This window comes from Larus michahellis, chromosome 2 (genome assembly GCF_964199755.1).
Source record: "Larus michahellis chromosome 2, bLarMic1.1, whole genome shotgun sequence".
In the NCBI taxonomy this organism is placed as follows: Eukaryota; Metazoa; Chordata; class Aves; order Charadriiformes; family Laridae; genus Larus; species Larus michahellis.
Window position 1 is genome coordinate 153325488 of NC_133897.1, and position 6000 is coordinate 153331487.

At 49.5% G+C, this 6000-nt stretch overlaps 1 protein-coding gene across 5 annotated transcripts in view; it reads right to left on the minus strand.

Moving 5' to 3' along the window:
- TRPS1 (transcriptional repressor GATA binding 1) overlaps positions 1–5464 on the minus strand; it is a 213398-nt gene extending 207934 nt beyond the window's left edge. For 3 of the 5 annotated variants that reach the window (XM_074577710.1, XM_074577709.1, XM_074577707.1), the window contains exon 1: positions 4563–4808. The gene's annotated coding sequence lies outside the window, so the exon portion shown is untranslated. Of the gene's footprint in view, positions 1–4562; positions 4809–5345 lie in introns of those variants that run through there. The other 2 variants (XM_074577708.1, XM_074577706.1) reach the window with 2 other exon arrangements.
- Between the last annotated feature and the right edge of the window lie 536 nt (positions 5465–6000).

Here is a 6000-nt window from a genome sequence, read left to right on the forward strand (position 1 = left end):
TTATGTAGTTAATGCGGCAAGACTGTAATAAAAATCACTGATAGAAAGATTAGCAATTTCTATTAAATTTTAGATGTATTCTCCACCGGTGCTGTTATTCTTAAATTTTAAAGAACCACTTTAAAGGTACTAGAAAATAAGAAACCAATAGCACAGAACATGAAGAAAAAACATAGACAGCTATTAAACAAAGTTTCTTACACGCAGCTATGCCAGTTCACCTAAATCACAGTCTTCTAAACCCCATGACGCCAAATCAGAGACTCCTCTGACTCCGGACGACACATCAAGTGGAATGGTGTTCGGTTGTGCAACGCTTCTGGGGTGTGACAAAATGTCCACTGGGGACTTAAAATCGAGACCATGGTAGTTACTCTCCCATCGCTCCCCGTTTCATTTGGAGCCTTGGTGCGCACGAGAAGAAGTCAGAATAAGGCGCCACCGCTTTTCCTCCCCCCTGCGCTCCTCTGCCCCAGCAGCATTTCTTGTGTTCTGGGCACGTATACAACTGGCTACGGAGCTGCCTTCTCGAAGGCCCTTTATTGATTAGGTGCAAAGCAACATCAAGAAGTGAATAATACGCATAATCTGAAAAATGTAGTTACATGTCTTGCCCTTGTAAACGTTCGCTATTTAATGGTGTAATTGTGCTTTAATCCTTCATATCGTCTGATATAACTCATTATGTGTTTTCCTTTTAATTAGCAAACACACAATCCAAAAAAAGCAAAGCCCAGAAAGCCTGTACGTACCATAAAAGCCGAAGCAAAAATAGGCTTAAAGTAATCAAATATTCTTTCTTTGGATGCAGGCTTATCTTTTTAAAGTCAGAAGAGAACTTCATTGGCACAGGGTGGGAAAAAGAACTCCATAATTCATGACAGAACCAAGAAAAAAAAAGTTCTTCTTCTCCAGGAGGACTGGAAAGGGCACTTTTATTTATCTTCTGGACAGACAAAAATAGTAGAACCTAGACCAGATATGCTGTAATTAATGTATCCAAAGGTCAACAGGCAATGGTATTTATACAATAGATGGGTGCAGACTACGCTGGTTATAGTATTAATCACCAGTATTTGAAAATAGCATTGTTTTCATACTAGGTAAACTAGGTAAACTTTAGAAAGTTTCAGAAACAAAAAAGAAACTTTTTTTCCCCCCCTTTTTTTTTTCTCCCCCTCCTCATACCTGCCTGCTACTCTTTTTAACCAATTGCTTTTTAACTCGTGAGTTGTAATATTTGGGACAAAAATGCCCGAGTTTATAGTCGCCCAGGACTGCCAAAACCAGACCCAGACTACCTCACTAGTTGTGTTGAGGGAACTAAATTAAGCAAGGGCAAACACCAACTGGAAAGTTGTCAGTTTACTGAATGAATGGCTTCATTTTACACACCAGTTAGAATATCTTAATCAGAATATATTTCTGTTCAAGGCCAATACTTTTACTACCAGGTGGCAGTTTGTTTTAACTGAAACTGTATTAAAAACGTAATTTCTTTCCACTTTACTTTCACCTAACAAAAAGGGTTGTGAGATTCCCAGCCTGTCATGTTCAAAAATATTTAACCATAAACTTTCTCACAATGTTATATTTGGTGTTACCCACAAACCTTTATTAAAGCGATACTGCCAGTGTGGCTGCAGTTAAGATCTGAGAATGTTTCTATTAAGATTATTACATTAAAATATTGTCAAGAGTTCGTAAGAGACATAAATATTCATACACGTACGCCCCCCCAAACTTAGAAGGAAAGCTCCACAAAAAAGAAAAATTTAAATACATACCCAAAGTTGCCTGTTTGTAATTAAAATTTTGGGTTTTTCCTAAACGTCTTTGCTAATTTTTTAACTCTTTCACACTGTAATGTAAACTAGTTTTGTTTCAAAGCAACTGCCTGATAAAGTGCTAAAAGAGGTAATTCGCATGAACAGAAAGTAATTAGTCATTGTTTGCACAATGCTTTGAAAATATAAAACCCTATGTGTCAAGCAGCATTAAAATATAATATAATTGAAATACAGAGATTTAACAAGCAACCATTGCATCTCACAGACACTCCACTCCACACACAGGAATTAGTACTACGCTGTTATTAATGCACAATCGCGATAAGTGAATAACAATATTCTTCACACGCAGCCAGAGCATGCATGGTAATAGCGTGTACTATGAAAGTTTACTACGATCGATAAGACAACACATGATAGAAAAATCATCCTGCTAGGGATTCATAAAATAATACTGAATTTACTCGATCACCGATAAAAACATAAGGCAACCCACAAAGCTACCGTATAAATTATGCTAAAAATGCATTAAAAATATAAGAGGATAACCTGGCTGGATCGTAAGTGTTTGATGCCCAAAGAAGTCTCAGATGTCTGAAGTTGTCATTTACATTTTTTTTTCCTTTATTAACATTACCATGAAATAAAGTAAAAAATAAAGCCATACTCTCACATGCAAAGATTGCCCAGTGTTATTTAGAGTCTGTTTTAGAGGATCACAGGCAAAACATGTAAACTTAAAAGCTGATGCAACTTTGCCCTTTACTTACTTTGCTGTGACTACATATATGCAAAGTTTTAAACAGAGAAAAGTTATTATATGTAACAAAAAAAAAAGCGATAATCAGACAGAACAGGGTGGATTATGAACTGACTGCTCTTCTCCTATCTAATCTCTCTTGCTCTTAAAAAGGTGAAGCAGACTTCTGTTGCCACAAACAGCCTGAGAATTAACTTGTATATAGGCACTGATGCACTACTGAACTCCAGCGTTATTGATTCTATGTGGCAAAACTCAAGCAGGTATACATTTTTCAAAAGGAAAAAAGAAAAAGTATTTTCTTTCTTTTTTCCCCCCCACCCTCTACAGAGAAAGGTTCCACTTGTTTGGTTTGACCATGTTATTAACAAACTTTCATTCAGTGGTTAAAAAAGAAAAAAAAAAAAAAAATCTTTCAAAGTGTTGATATCATTTCCAGACAGTCTTGTCAGCATCACAATTTACAGGAAATAGTTGATGTTCTCAAACAAACCCTGTATTTACTCATAGACCCAGAGTACTTAACAAAAAAAAAAATCCTCACTCCTTTGGAGGGCTTTTTTTAAATGTCACTCTGATGGAATATCTGAGCGAGCTGTCTAACCTAACACACGTATTGTGAACATGAGGCAAACACAAACTGCAGTTCAGAAGACTACTGTAACTTTTATTCTTATTTTGTCCACGTCAGGAACTGGCTCTTACCACTACTTTCCTTTGCTGCCCCTTGCATTTTTAACTCTGGCAGTCTTTTCTAAATGTTCAACTTTTCCTAAAACCAACAGGAAAGTAACATGATGCCACCAACATCCATAGGATCCAGTGGCGCAGTTGAAGAAGCCTGCCTGAACGGCAAAGAACTTTGATGGTTCTTCGAGAAACTTACTGAACTCGACTAAATAAAACCTGAAGCGTATTAAATTATTGTTTGTTTCAATCAACATTCAATAGGCGCTGCATGCTGTAAAAGCAGCGAGGGCAGCATAGTCCGTATAAGAGCTTACGCTCTCTTTTACTAGAAGCTATTTGCCCCTTGGAGTGGCTTTGTCGCCTCGGTCCCCCCAGTGTGCTGAGGTCCCCTGGCCCCAGCCTTGCCAGGAGAGGTACTGGCACCGGCGGAGGAAGGAGCGATGGAGGGGAGACGTCTCTCCACTTCACACTCAAACTCATCCTTCTCCCCACAGTGCACTTGAGAAGTTTGCCATTTGCAGATACAAAATACAACCGAATGTGAAAAAAAAAAAAAAAAAAAAAAATAAAAGAGGCTTAGCGGGCCCCACTAGAAACCGTGTAGGAGTGCCGGGATGTCTGAGCGCCTTGATTTGCAGCAGATAAACAAAGCCCCCCCAAAAAAAAAATTTCAGGCCCCCCTAGGAAGCCGCTTTCGTCCCAGGGCAGCGGGGCGGGTGGCAGCACCCCGGGCCCGACCCTGCCCCTGCCCCTGCCCCTGCCCCGGCCCCGGCCCGGCGGCCGCTCGCCACCTTCCCCCCCCCAACCCCCGCCCGCCTCCCGCCCGGGCCACCACCGCGGAGCGCCCATCGCCGCGCAGCCCCTCCGTCCCCGGCCTCGCCTCCATTCATTCCTCCCTTCCGAAAAGCAAACAGGCGGGTAACTCCAGCGGGGAGCAGCCCCCCGCCGGCAGCCCCGGAGGACGAGGGAATTGGGGGGGGGCGTGGGGGGAGTGAGACGCTGCACAAAGTTGTGTCAGGCAGGGGAGAGCCCAGCGTGGGGACGCGGCGCTGAGAGCAGAGCTTCGCCTTTAAGAGGGAAAAGTTTTACGTCTGTCTGCGCTCCGATTTCAAAAAAAACAAAACAAAACAAAACACAAAAAAAAAAAAAATCAGTACCACCATGTCGCCTTTTCCCCCGGTGTGACCGGGAGGGACCCCGAACCCCCCTCCCGGCGCAGCACAGCTCCGCACCCGGCCTCCCCCGGTGTGTCCCCGCGCAAGGAGGAGGAAAAGAAAAAAAAAAAGAAAAAAAAAAAGAAAAAAAGTTTTTCCCAAACTTACTACTCTTCATGATGGTGTCTCTGTGCCCCGCTTGTCATGATCCCCATTAAAACTTCCAGCAGCGGCAGGAGCGGCAGGACTGTGCGACTGCAGCTCATCGGATGCAAACCCTCTTTGCTCGTCTTCTACTTCCACCCCCCGCGAATCCCTTCCCCTCCCCCCGGAGCGCCCCGGTGCCGGGGAATCGGCGGCCGCGGAGATAAGGCGCGGAGAGGCGCGGAGGGGAGGGCAGAGCCGCACCAGCCCGCGGCCGCCGCCGCCACCGCTCCCCTCCCCGCCTCCGGGCCAGGGGGCTGCTCCCCCTGCCCGCCGCCGCCGCTGAACTTGACCCTCCCGACTCCAGCGGGGCTACCGCGGTTTTGAAGTCGCCAATTTCCAGCCATCACACATGGCTTTGACCCACCGACGGGGGGAAGGCGGGGGGGGGGGGGGGGCGCGGGAAGAAGCGGGGGGGTGATGCACCAAAAAATGCCTGTGAAATCCGAGCAGCTCCCTGTGATTATGCCCACCCCCCGCTTTTGTTGTTGATTTTTTTATTTTTTTTGGGGGGGGGGGTGTTTTTGGGGAGGGGGGTGCGCTGCCCCCCCCCCAACCCCCCAACCACACACACATACATACATAGACACACACCCCCGGGCACACGCCGCGGGCGCCGCGCCCCCGCCCCGCTCCGCGCCCCCCCCCCTCCCCCCCCCCTCCGCCGCGCCGCCCCCTCCCGGCCCGCCGGCCGCGGCGCCCTCCCCGCCGCCGGGCCGCCCCCGCCCGCGCCCCCCCGCGCCTTACCTGTTGATTAACCGTCAGCAACAGCCCCGGCAGCCTGGAAGATGGTGGAGCCGCGGCGTGAGCCATGAACCGTCTCCTGCTGCCGGCGGAGTTGGCCGCGGATTATGTGGCGGTGGCCGGGAAAGGGGGGGTTGGCGGGGGGGGCGGGGGGCCGCGGCGCCGCTGCCTCCCCCCTCGGCCCCGCTCGGCGGGGAGGGGGCGACGGGCCCGCCGGCCGCCGGCGGGCGGTGCGGTGCGGGGGCGGGGGCGGGGGCGCGGCGGGGCGGGGGGCGCGGGCCGGGGCACGGCGCGGCGGGGCCCCCGCCGGCGGCGAGGCGGCGGCCTGGGGAGCGCGGGGCGGCCGGGCGCGTTATCAGGACTGTTATCGCTTGTCAGGACCTCCGTCTCCCCGCATTACGTCAGTTTCAAGACACCAACACTATTAATATCAAAGGAGCCTTCGCGGAGGAAAGCGCCACCCCAGACGGAGCGCCCTTAAAGAGACAGTGCAGGCGGCCCCGCCGCCCGGCCCGCGCCGCCCCCCCGCCTCCGCCCGCCGCGACGCGACGCGGCCTCCGCCGCCGGCCCACGGCCGCGGGACTTGCGCGGCCCGAGCCCCGGCCGAGCGGAGGCCGCGCACGGGAGCGCGTCGCCCCCGCGGCCGTGGGGACTCGGG